Below are 13,556 nucleotides of genomic sequence, written 5' to 3'. Positions count from 1 at the left end.
GACCACCCAGTGAAGTAATTGTTTTTTTGGCTTGTTTGCAGTTATTATGTATATCATTATTGATTATGGCTTAATTGGATGTCGAAGGGAATGAAGAGATTGAAGATCAATTGAAGGTGTTGAATGTCATCGAAATGAATGTTAATAATTCACTCAGGCGCGGCGGAAGGGAAAATTTATTGGGGGGGGGGGCTAATGTGTGGAGACTATCTAAGCGGAGCGCCACCATCGGTTGGCGCGGAGCGTACAAGAAAATTTTGGGTTTTTCAAACCCCACAGATGGCCGGAAACGGCACTTCCCGAGTGTTTTATGCTGCGAATACCTAGCCCTAAAATATTGGTCTCAAGCCTGCAATTTCTCAGATTGCATGTAAAAGTCTGTAAAAACATTGTAATTTGTATATTCGATGGTGTTTTAAGAGAGTAGCTATTACTCGTAGTGTACTCGCAAAGACGTTTTTGAGTGTATAGTAATGGGATGTTGGAGAACTGGCTGAAATGAGGCAAGTCATTGGCCTAAGACAAAGTTGTGTTGCGCTTACCGGTACTCACACTCACTGCTTCCACTTTTCACGGGGTGACAATGTGGTCTATAGCCAGGGGACGAGCCGAGGGTCCCCCCAGCATTAACTAAAATTATTACACCATATAGTATACGTGTGCATCGGACAGATCGACAAGTATGCATTGAAAATGGGCAGATGCACGTTTCGGAGCCTTGGTAAATATTGGGGGGGGGGGGCTAATCATGCATTTGCCCCCTCAACTTTTTCCATGCATTTGCCCCCTCAACTTTTTCATTGGGGGGCTGAGCCCCCCAAGCCCCCCCCCCCCCACCCGGTTCCGTCGCCACTGAATTCACTGGTCAAACAGAAATGCTACACAAGGAGAATAGACATGTCACATTGGTTTGGAAAGTACGATGAAAAACTATCACCCCTTCGGTCATGATGGGTAAATTTTTGCAAGGTCCGTGATTCATTGAAGCCATCAGCAGTAGTACGTAGTGGGTACATCAATTTCAGTTGAAAACTATAAATACCTTGGAAAGTAACGAATGTATTGTGTAAGTCAATGAAGCAACTGTCTATCTTTGTCTATATAAACTATCATTATAGGCTGTGCATAGGTTCATGAAAAGAGAAGGGGAAATATTTCACGGTCATTTCGACATGCATATAAGTCCTTTGCAACTGCAGAACTTTGTTGAAATATATATGTTATGAAATGGGCCAGCAGGCAAAGTTCCGTTGGGGACTTAGGCGTTTATCTAGGGGTAGAGGGAAGGAAGGATATTTCCCGTTCACTTATAGAACAAAGAGAATGCAATCGATGTATGCATTGTCTCTTATAATATGACCAAACCAACTTAAGGCACTGGTGCCAAAATCACATGATTAAAGGCGACTCCTCCGTCATGCTTCTACATAAATACCAAACGATGAACAGAAATGAACATCTCTATGGTTATGTTGTGACTAGAATATTGATACATATAATTAGTATAGTATAGTATGGTATGGCATGGTATGGTATGGCATGGTATGGTATGGCATGGTATGGTATGGTATATAGAGAATAGACACGTGAATGCAACTTAAAAGTTTCTTCAAACTAATATTACGCTTTGTTCGTTAAAAGTCTAGTATGTTGGAGGTAAAAGTCATGCATTCTTTAGCAAACGTGAAAGCCTTGCAAAATAAGAGTATTTCATAACCACAAATATTACGATTTGATATAAGTTATATACCAATAACTCATAAATGACGATTGGACGAACTTGATAACATCGAGTTGCGACGTATATATGCTACTTGATGACGGAGCCTATGACGGGGGTAACCCTATATGATATATTACAACCATCACTCGATGTCTGTGAACACAGAAATCAAAGCTGGTATAAGCCTTAATGTCGGTTGGAATATTTTACCGGAGTTAAGACCTTTCCCGGTAAGTTGAACAAATTGTTCAAATGAAGTTGACAGGCCGTCAAGGTATCATTTTTTGAAACCGGGAAAATTTCTGGTAAGAATAGATCGAGGCTATAAAGACATGTTTGTTTCATTAGTTTGCACTGTGGCAGTTTGGAACTTGTACATTGTTTCCAATGTTTGACTTCGATAGATGGTGAACTGTTGGAATTATTTTTAGCATTTCTTTTTCATGAGAATGCTCACAATAGGTACTAAGCTGTTATTATTTTACGACTCAGATTTCATAACTTTTGATACCTTTTTACAAACTTATCCTTTGTGATTCTTTCTTGCCCCACCTGCAATATTATCTGTCGTATATGGGTATCCAGTCAAAACGTCCCTTTACCAAAACGTCCCCGCTTTTTTAAGACCAAGACGTCCCCACTTTTTACCAAAACGTCCCCGCAGTGAAAACGCCCCCGTGAGTCAAAACGTCCCCGCTTTTATAATCAGTTGGAATGCAAGTGTGGATGTTTTTAGTTTTTAGATGTAATATTTAATAATGTGTTTTAATGGGGTTTTTTTTCTTGCTTTTTCCGAATATTTGCTTCCGTAAAATGTCGTGACTTGTGAAGTTGAATGTCGTGACTTTTTTTTTTTTTCTTTGTTCCGCTGAAAATTCGCTTTCGAAAAAGTATGAAAATTTATATATTTTTATATATAAAGTATGAAAATTAACATATATTCACAATTGTGAATGAATGTGATAGACGGCGACGTTTCGACTTACGGTGCCGTTTTGACCAACGGGGACGTTTTGACCAAAAGCAGGGACGTTTTGGTACGGGAAGTTTTGGTAAAGGGACGTTTTGACTGGTAAGCCGTGTATGTGTTCATATTTTACTGTACGTTCATTAATTACGGTTGCTTTTGTATGATGTCGTTGTAAGTAACGGCTAGGTCTCTGCAAAATAAGCTCTGGCATAACCGGTTACATCAATTAAATAAGGTTTGATAACACAATTGCTGTTGATTGCTGGCTACAGATCACCCCCCACCACCACCACCACCCGTCAGTGTCATTACAAAGTACACGACTGCCTCGTCGCGAGTAGCATTGTGATGACGTATATATTTGACTTTGCAAACGACTGGTGAGCTACTTCTACACTCCGTGTCGAAAATTTATTGACCTTTGAACTAAGGTTCTTGTTGCTCTTGACGTGTACTCTACACACGAAAATACGGCTGCTGCGGTGTCCGACACACCTGGATTTTTCTACTAGCATTTACGAACCAGATAAGGATGTTGAGGCGAGACAAAAAGGACGAAGAAGAAGGTATTCTAACTTTGATTTTTATTTCAAAGCACATTTTGAACACATTCGTCCTTTGTTTACCAAGCGTAGCAAGGATCAATTAAGTCCTAACGTTAGCAACTTAGGCCTAGTGTATTAAGTATGTGTTCGCAGATATTGTGTAGCCTAAGCAATAGGCCAAACTTAGGCTGAACACAGTTACTGTGCTAGTATTAGTAGCCGAACTTTTACTGTTAGCGGCTAGAGTACAACTGTGCTGTTTGTGGATTTCGGGTGAGCCTAAGTTTGACCTAGTTTAAATCAGGGAAGTTTAAGATTCCCGAAAAGACTGTGTAACAGCCTAAATAAGACTAGGCCTATGTCTACTAATAAACTATGAATGATTGTAACTTGTGTCAGCCTAACGACTAGGATTGGTAGGCCTAGGCTATGCTCCAGGACAAAGCTAGGACATGCAGGTCGCATAGTCACATTAGTATTTGGTGGTAAAACTTAAGAATAAACTGATAAATTTAAAACTTCACTCTGCCTTCAGAGGGTCAGTTGAAGTCATCAAACAAACAGAATCCAAATTTGATATATTCACAAGGTCAGTGTGGATTGACTATCCTTAATGCCACCAATAACAATAAAGTCTTAGCAAGCCTGATGTATCATCTGCCATTGGGATGTCTGAACAGCTTTGTATAAAAGTGCAGATTTCAATTGCTTAATTTGTAGATTAGTTTCCATGGAACATTTCAAACCATAGATTACTGTATGATTGTGTGCTTCTTTGTACCATAATGTAGTGTCAAGGCATATCAAGACAAGTGTAAATAGTAAGTACTTGTGGGATACTAGAACCAGTACCTTGATTAGCTATGCTTAAACTTTAACTTTGGCTTTAACTTTGTTGTTCTTAGAAATTTATAGTAAGATTGGAAGGGAATTGATCAGTGTGATGTGAACAAATGCTTCATTTTTTCAATACTGGTGTTTGTTTTCGTTTTCTTTGTAGGTGCCTCATCTAACCCCTTCCAAGGGCTGGAGAAGAGCACTGTTATCCAAGAGGTAAACACTTTTGAATATTATGTTTGGTCACAACATGACATAAGAGTGGAATAACAGAGTTTCGAAACGTGGTTCTTATATTTCTTTTGATCACTGTGTTCCGCTGTCTTGGTGTTCAAATATATGCAACAGGTGTATAAACAATTAAGGTAGTGACCAAGGTGAAAAATATATAGGAAATGCAATTAACCAAATAAATGTAAACACATTCTTGTACAGGATATCAGTTGATCTACACAGATACTTACTATTTCATTATTTATGGATTAAGTAAATTGAATAAACCACAAAATGAAATAAAAAAATACTGGGGAAAGTACCATTCTAAATTTGTTTCCCTTTTTCTTCCTTCTTTAATTTGTTTTTGATGAATGCATCATTCAAATTATACAATGAAAAACCAATTACCTCCTCCTTGCTTTACAGGCCCGTTCTTTCAATGACACTCCAATCAAGCCAAGAAAATGTTGTCACACATTGACAAAAATCATGTATGTCTTGAACCAAGGAGAACAATTTGGGAGAACAGAAGCCACAGGGACTTTTTTGCTATGACAAAACTTTTTCAGTCAAGTGATGTAAGTAGCCTGATTTTGTTTCCTCTATGTCAACAGCTGTGGTCCCCTTTTCAATCAGCTTACTTTTTTTTCTTTTTTTGCTGTCATATATACTAGTATGCTCTCCCTAATTGATTCTTGTCATATAGTATGCTCTCCCTAATTGATTCTTATCATATATACTTGTATGCTCTCCCTAATTGATTCTTGTCATATATACTAGTATGCTGTCCCTAATTGATTCTTGTCATATATACTAGTATGCTGTCCCTAATTGATTCTTGTCATATACTAGTATGCTGTCCCTAATTGATTCTTGTCATATATACTAGTATGCTCTCCCTAATTGATTCTTGTCATATACTAGTATGCTCTCCCTAATTGATTCTTGTCATATATACTAGTATGCTCTCCCTAATTGATTCTTGTCATATATACTAGTATGCTCTCCCTAATTGATTCTTGTCATATACTAGTATGCTGTCCCTAATTGATTCTTGTCATATATACTAGTATGCTCTCCCTAATTGATTCTTGTCACATATACTAGTATGCTCTCCCTAATTGATTCTTGTCATATATACTAATAATATGCTCTCCCTAATTGACTCTTTTGTTGTAATTTAGGCTGGAGGATTATTTTCATGTACACATGTTTTTCTTTCTAAAAGAGCATTCTCTACTCTATTAATTTTTCTCAGTTCTCATTAATAGTCATATCTAGTACATTACGTAAAGTTTAATCACACTGGTCTCGATTTTTACAGGTGACGCTTCGTCGCATGGTGTACCTTCTAATCAAGGAGATGGCTGATATCGCTGATGATGTCATCATCGTCACCAGCAGTCTGACCAGGGATATGACTGGCAAGGAGGACCTTTACCGAGCTGCAGCTATCCGAGCACTCTGCAAAATCACCGATGTCAGTAACTTTATTATCTTTGCTTGAGTATATCACTTTCGACCTTTGGGATGTGATCGCAGGAATGCCGTCGAATGTGTGCTACAGGCATGTGTGTTCTATGTGAATCATGAGCCCTGCATTATAGGATACACTGTCAATGTTTCTTTCATTACATCTTAATAAACATTCAGTGCAATGTGAACTTAAAGTTTGATCACCTTCATCGACCTTCAACTTGTGAGAGGAAAATTACAATTCTAAACTTTGTTTATACAGATAACCTTTCCTTGATCCAATGTAGAAGAAATGATCCAATGTAGACACAAAAGAAAAACGTGTAGTTCGGTCTTAAAGTTTCTTTGTCACTCTTTCCACATCATTTGCGTATCCTCTCTGGTCAGGAATTGTGTAATTGTAGTTAGATGTCAATCATTTGTATTTAATTAACATACGAATTGTTCAAATCAACAGCTTGATAATGATGCTTGGTCTTCAATAAGTTCATAATCATATGACTTACATATGCTTCATTTTGGTTCATCCATACACAGAGTACGATGCTTCAAGCCATCGAGCGGTTTATGAAGCAAGCCATCGTTGACAAGTTGCCAAGTGTTTCCAGCGCAGCTCTGGCATCCTCACTGGTGAGTTTCTGTCTTCTTTTTTGGAATATGAATCAAAAGGTCTTTGGTCAGAGAGTACTATTGTTTAAAACGTAACTTTTCTTAGCAATAGTGTGTGCTGTTCTTCTATCAGAGAAACAGGGAATATTGAGTGCTTGTATTTATAACTCTTTCGAGGTTCATGTATGTTAATGTAAAAATACTGAAAATAGTAAGGTTCTGTATACAAAAACTGAAATGACTCTGCATTTTGTGAGGCAATGTGTAGCATGTTGCTATGATAACAGATAAAGCATTCCATAAGAAAGAGTTGTAGATTGAAAGGAGGATTTGTTGGGGGAGAAAACCTATTTTTTTCTTCGTTTGGTTTACTTAAATTGCCAAATCTTGCCAACATGCTTAAAACAAGATTACATTTGATCAAAGTCAAGTAGGGCAGCTCTATCAATTTGTTTTGGGCATTAAACAAAGGTTAATTAACAAGGAATTACTCATACCAATTGATTCTATAAGATTTTCTCCTATGCACATGTAAATGCTAGTATTATATAAATCCTTAGTATTCATCACATTTCATCGTGTAAAAAGTTTACAGAAATTAAAGCAAAAAGCGACTCCAATATTTGTTTAAGTTGATGGTCTCTGATCGTTGCTGTAAGCTGATTTCTGCCCTCTGTTACCCTCTACCCTCTGTTAACTCAGGCCTTTCATTGCACATTTTACAACATCCAATCTGTCTTTTGTACTATAGCACATTATGAAGCAGAACCTGGAGGTTGTCCGACGATGGGTCAACGAGGTACAAGAGGCCGCTTCCAGTGATAACATCATGGTCCAGTACCATGCCCTCGGCCTACTCCACTACGTCAGGAAAAATGACCCCATGGCAGTGTCCAAGATGGTGTCCAAGTACACCAAAGGAGGCTTGAAGTCGCCATATGCTACATGTCTACTGGTAAGCCAACAGATCTAAGTCAAGCTACGTCACTCTATAGACACACAGGCGAGAGAGTTGGGGACACTGAATTAAATGTTAGCAACATCTGCTGTAGAATGTGGTGCAGTTTCAAATTGTTGGTGAATCGATGGGGGGGGGGGGGGAGGATTATGCATCCCTTTTGTTCTGTTGAAATAATGAAAATACCATGTGTAAAATAACATAATTACAAATCGACAAATCTGATGGGGTCTTTCAAGAAATTATTCTAATTTGTTTGATTTATCTGTGTTTCTCCGACAACAGATTCGTATTTCTGCCAAGCTCCTTGAGAAGGAAGAGTATCGGTAAGATTTTGTTTTTAATTTTGATGTTTCTATGTTTTTAATTATGACACATGTTCACTACAATTGTAACTGATCTGGGTGGAAATTCTAATTAAATAAGTTACCTTCTTTTTCTTAACCCCAGTGAATTCCACCCCCCCCCCCCGGCCGAGGGGTAATTTGCAAATGCACTTTCAGCACTAAATGAGCAAATCCATTCAATCTTCAGTTTTTGTTCGCTTCCATTGCAAGAGAGAAAAAAAAGTGGGAAGCATGTCGCTTTTTTCGGCCTCTAGAGTAAACTTTAATAAAGCATGTTTATGAGGTGATACCAATTATGTTAAGATTTATATGATGTACTGGCTACCTCATTCCTTTATTCCTTCTTTGGAAAGATGTCAACCAATTTTTGGTGATGATTGGTCTAATCGTTTATAAATGCAATACGTGTAATACCTTCCCAAATTCTAACATCCTCGCATTCCATATTAATTTTAACTACTTCATAATTTGTACAAGAAGCTTTGATATAAACTTTATTCTCTATATGCTTTGATGGAGGGTTAAGCCAATTTGCTTTTGGTGATGTATTAACAAGTTAATGTTCTTACTTGGGTAGAATTGGGTAGAAGAGTTGGGAATGAGGTAGATGGGGAGGGGGGGAACGGGGGGTGGACACTTTTAGCAAAGATTATCAGTAAACCACCATTTACATATAAAGTAAATAATATTGCATATTATTTTCTTTTTTTTCTATAGAGAAACATTGGTTTTGTAACATCAAGTACATCAGCCTGGTCCTGCTAGTTCTTCAGAATGCCTCCCTGATTCTGACGATGCGATACACAAGAACACAAGCTGGGAAACTACTTTTCAACCACAACGGTCATTGTGACAGAGTTTGTCAAGATGTCGACCTGCCTCTGTATGATTTTCATTCAAAAGGGAGGAAACGTGAAGGAATATTTGAATTACCTTTGGCATGGTATTGTCACGGAAGCCAGAGACACATTCAAACTAGCCATTCCATCTGGTATTTATACCATTCAAAACAACCTGCTCTTTGTGGCTGTTTCAAACCTCAGTGCAGCAACATTTCAGGTACAGTAACAGTGCATTACAAGTACAGTAACAACAGTACAGTAACAACAGTACAAGTACAGTAACAGTACAAGTACAGTAACAACAGTAACAGTACAAGTACAGTAACAGTACAAGTACAGTAACAGTACAAGTACAGTAACAGTACAAGTACATTAACTACTTAGAGTAACAGTACAAGTACAGTAACAGTACAAGTACAGTAACAGTACAAGTACAGTAACAGTACAAGTACAGTAACAGTACAAGTACAGTAACAGTACAAGTACAGTAACAGTACAAGTACAGTAACAGTACAAGTAAAATATAAATATAAAATATTACTATCATTAGTAAAATGACTACTTATTATTGCTTAATGCCAGGCTTGTATTCCTGACATCACTGATTCAGATCCAGTTCTATCTTTAAAATTCCTTTGCCTTTTTACTCACAATAATAACAGTGAAAAAAACTTAAAGTACACTTGTTTCTTTCTTTTCAGGTGTCTTATCAACTGAAGATTTTAACAACTGCCCTGTTCTGTGTGCTTTTGTTAGGGAAGAGACTGGTTAAGATGCAGTGGTTAGCACTTCTCCTACTCTTTGTCGGTGTAGCAATTGTACAGGTAAGCTACAAATTCATACACAGAGAAGGAAATCCGGCCCAAACATTTTAAATTGTTCCTCGTTCAGACATAGCTGTCTTAAACGGCTAACTGAAATTCAGCTTCTGATCCATGCTCCGAGCCCGAGGTTCGACTCTCGGGTGGCTGAGTTATTATGGCTGGTAATCTGTCACTATTGGTTATGCTTCTCTCTGTGCTTCTCTCCCTCTGTAAATATCTATTCTAAAGGAAGAAATAAGAACAGCTTGGCGGTGGAAAAGAATACCTGTGTGCGATCAGACCTAGGACAGAGTTAATGGTTATATATACAGACAGATTTCATCTAAAGAGAGTTTTCTCATCTGACAGTCCTCAGCTTCTTTCTTGAGTTCTTGATATCAGTTAAATCCAACAGAATACCAGCTTTATCTCCTGTTTCTTCAACCAAGTCTCACTGTCAAGAAAATCCTTGTTGTTTGATGGCTAATTCTACATGGACCTTATTCCTGAAATTCCTTAAAGGTCATCGGTGTTGACACCCCACACCCCCACCTCCCCCATCCCTTCCACCCAGTGGCACCCACCTTCATGTTGACATTTCAAATACTCAACAACAACAACAAAAAAGTCCCTCTTTTTCATATGTGAGGGTCAGATAAACTCATACAAGGTGTAGATTGTTGGAACATCTAAGCAAGCACTTTATGGAATGGTTTAGGAGTTTTAAAAGAGTTGTTGGAAATGTTGAATACCATTTAAATTTCTATCAAGTTTTTTTTTTCTCTATTTCTGTTTTATTTCTATGATACTACTTGTTTGGACTTCCAATATTCTGTATTTTGCAAAAAGAGAGAAATGATACTAGTTTGCATTACATTTAGCTCTGGTCTGGAACTATTCTTGAATTCTTGTTTACCTCCCCGTTTCCAGATTCAGCCCAGCGACCCTACTAAAGCTGCCCAAGAGAAGACATCGCAGAGTCAGAGTGCTTACACAGGAATGGTAGCTGTCCTAGTCTCGTGTATTACTGTAGCTCCGGATTTGCCGGTGTCTATTTTGAGAAGATTCTGAAGGGCTCGTCGGCATCGCTGTGGTTACGTAATGTACAGTTGGGTCTCTTTGGCGTATTCTTTGGTCTGATTGGGATGTGGATGAAAGATGGCGACGATATCATGGAGAAGGGATTTTTCTTTGGTTACACCAAGTACGTCTGGACCGTGATAGGGTTACAAGCCTTTGGAGGCCTCTTGGAAGCGGTGGTAGTCAAATATGCGGATAACATTCTGAAAGGCTTCGCGACTTCTCTCAGTATCATCATATCGACGGTAGTCTCCGTGTACCTCTTTGGTTTCACGATTAACTTACAGTTCTGCGTCGGTGCTGGTCTAGTTCTAATAGCTATATTCACATACAGTCAGCCACAACCCAAACCGGCACCACCTGCAGAAACTTTGCCAAACGGGAAACAAAGGGAGGTGTCCAAAGTTTAAGTCACATTTGAGATATGTAGAATTGGTAGATGAGATGTGTTAAGTGCCTTGAGTCGAGCAGTTGTTTTACAAGCTGCCTTAAATACTTATTTACTGAGAATGTTAAGAATGTGTGTGTGTGAAGGGGTTTCTATTGAGAACAATCAAGTTTTGTGATCACTGGAATAAGATTGTTGAATTTAAAATTAGAAAATGATCAGGTGTGAGAGAGGTTTAGTGGCTTTTAGTGTTCAACCATGTTCAGATTTCTTCTCTTCCTATTTCTTGCTGTTTAGTAATTATGAGTACATATTTAATATCAGAAACTGTTGATTATATTTAGAATATTGCTAAAATTTGGAATTCAAAACCAAAGAAATATCAAAATGGGACAAAATTTGTCATTACAGAATGTCAGTGCAACTTCTTGTGCTCATGTAATGCATTTATAATGAAGATCAGCAGTCTTTCCTCCAAATGTGCTAGACTTTCCAAAAATGGTCACTCATGGGCACACTTTAGGCAGCCATTTTTAGTGCCACCCTCTAGAAGGTTGGTGATGAATTTGAGTTTTAATAAACTTATAATTAAATACTTGTAAGTATATGAGAAGAGATTGCAGAGTCATTGCTTCCCAGAAATGTATTTTGTACAAACTTTTCAAGTTTTGCATACTAAAATTGGGGGCCAACAGTAATGACCTTGTAAAAGACAACCCAAAAATTACACCTTAGACAGCTAACAGCATTCTAGCATATAGCCAGCATGAGTTATTCATGTTTATAGAAGTAAAAACGTTAAGAAAAGTGAGACAGGCGAAGTGGACACTGTTGCCAGTAATGGAGGGTCATGTGATGCATTATTAAGGTCATGTGATACATTATTAAGGTCATGTGATGCGTTATTAGGGTCATGTGATGCATTTTAGGGTCATGTGATGCATTATTCAGGTCACATGACAGAGTTGGTCCTATATCTGTTTGGTACATTAAAGGAAACACAACATGGTTATCTGCATGATCTGTCAAATGTGAAACTATACATAAGCCAATGGTTATGTGCATGTGTGTTCTAGTCTTTGTGGAAGAGCACTCTCATCATATTGAAATGTTAGAAGGTGCTGACATCTTTGAGCAACTTACCCTTTTGAATGAACAATAACCCCATTTCTGACCAACTTGTCCTTGATATTGATCAGGTTACCCTTAAAATTGATCAATTTACCCTTACTGTTGATCAAGCTACCCTTAAAATTGATCAAGTCACCTTTAGGATTAAATGAAGTCTTTTATTATTGCAATTAAAATGATTCTTTCAATGCATACCAGACCAAATTCACCAGGTCACAACATGGGCGACATTTTGAATGTCCCTCTGTGTCAGGGGACTGACTTGACCATAGTTGCACCAATGCTAGTGGCCTTCAGCAATTCAAAGGTTCAAGAAATCACTGGGTAGTCAAGAATAAAAATGAAACATAATACTAGCTTGACTTGATTCAGACTAAATGGCACTTCTAGCAAACATTTTGATGTGTTTCTGTATCAGTAAAGACAGTTTGAGGTAGACGTTAGTTGATGTTGGTGACACGATATTAATTATTCTCTTATAATGTGTGACAAACAGGGTTTATGTAGGTGACTATAATTCCTCCTGAAGGAAGTATACAGATCATGCTTTAAGCAAACCCAAACAATTATGCTACCATTCCATGAAGTAATGTGTTGTCTAGCATTGACATTTGTGTAGGTATGTAAATTCACTCTTGTACTTGTTTGGATTTTTTTTTTCTGCCCTTCAATAAGCCAATAAAATAGCCCTTTTAATCTTCCTTAATATTTATTTCATCTTCAGTAAAAATCACTGACTAAATGAGAGAAATTCCCACCTTTCTTGTCAATCTATCATCATAATGAGAAAGGTACATCCTGAGAGGTCATAGGGGGTCAAAAATCCCAATGGGTGTAGGGGGGGTGGGATGGACGTGTAATATAAATATTGAAGAATGGCTCCCATTGTGTTCAGCAAAAACAAGGATCACAAACTTCAAACCAATTAAATTATAATCACAATTTCAGTGACCATTTATATTAATACATTCAGATATTAATTTAAATTTATGGAAGTATGGTTGAAAAGATCCAACATTCAGATGTTAAGAAGATCTGAATGCAAACTGTGATTTTTTGTTTTCATTTCAGTTGATAGCATCATATGATACATTCCACTACATTGATTCTAAAGTTAAGTTCCAGACTATTGTTACATTACAGTATATGCCTTAACATGAAGCCAAACTAAAACACACTGTAACTAATATATAAATGGGTGTTAAATTACCATGACTGTAGTGTTGTCCCGAAATAAAGTTTGATTTCTTGTTTAACCGGAAAGAACTTGATGACACCCTCTTCATTACTCCATTAAAACATGGGTTGAATTACCCACATACATAGTCATTTGTGTTAAGTGGGTTATTGTAAACTACATTCCAAGTGAAGATATGAGAGAATCTGTGCATTTGATTTGATAGAGAGATTAGTGAGAGGTATGAACCTGCCATATACCCACCTTTGAGTGATGTTCATTACTTGGAACCAAGGTAATGTTATCTTCTTTAGGGTAAAGCTTGTTTGATTGTGCATGCAATAAGTTGTGTATATTGTGTATGTTTTATTGTATGTATCCTCCAACAGTCCTCATTCACGTCAACCAGTAACATGAAATGTGTGAAAATTGTTTACAGGTACCTCAAACCCTT

General features: G+C 37.6%; 1 protein-coding gene and 1 pseudogene across 2 annotated transcripts in view; both read left to right on the top strand.

Moving 5' to 3' along the window:
- The window catches only part of LOC139962192 (fibrinogen-like protein A), a 73,299-nt gene that overhangs the window by 43,289 nt on the left and 16,454 nt on the right, over positions 1-13,556 (top strand). The gene's annotated exons all lie outside the window — the stretch shown is intronic.
- LOC139961262 (UDP-N-acetylglucosamine transporter-like) lies at positions 3,226-10,816 on the top strand (annotated as a pseudogene).

This window comes from Apostichopus japonicus, chromosome 20 (genome assembly GCF_037975245.1).
Source record: "Apostichopus japonicus isolate 1M-3 chromosome 20, ASM3797524v1, whole genome shotgun sequence".
NCBI classification, from domain to species: domain Eukaryota; kingdom Metazoa; phylum Echinodermata; class Holothuroidea; order Aspidochirotida; family Stichopodidae; genus Apostichopus; species Apostichopus japonicus.
This window is presented reverse-complemented; position numbering and strand designations above follow the sequence as displayed.